The sequence below is a fragment of the Penaeus monodon genome, chromosome 15, assembly GCF_015228065.2.
Source record: "Penaeus monodon isolate SGIC_2016 chromosome 15, NSTDA_Pmon_1, whole genome shotgun sequence".
In the NCBI taxonomy this organism is placed as follows: Eukaryota; Metazoa; Arthropoda; class Malacostraca; order Decapoda; family Penaeidae; genus Penaeus; species Penaeus monodon.
Window position 1 is genome coordinate 35,517,827 of NC_051400.1, and position 428 is coordinate 35,518,254.

The window sequence follows — 428 nt, forward strand, 5'->3', positions numbered from 1 at the left end:
TTCCCAATCAATAGCCTTATTTGACCACGTGATGACTGCGCTATTGCCGTTATTAATGTGTTTGCCCTCCGGTAATTTGTTTGTCCTTACAGGATATATTGATGCCTGAGGGGTCTGCAAGAGCCTCTCGCCCTCTTTACCCTCTTCATCCCCCCCCACATCACCCAATCGCCTCGCCTGCTGCTGGTTACCCTTCGTCACCCCGAGCTTCCTTGGTCGCATTTCCTCCTCACCCTTCGTCACCCTGAGCTTCCTTGGTCTCATTTTCCTCCTCACCCTTCGTCACCCTGAGCTTCCTTGGTCTCATTTCCTCCCCACCCTTCGTCACCCTGAGCTAACTTGGTCGCATTTCCTCTTCACCCTTGGCCCTGTCTACACTGACCCTTAGTCGTCATCACCTTATCCTCATCTTAAACCCTTCCCCCTTC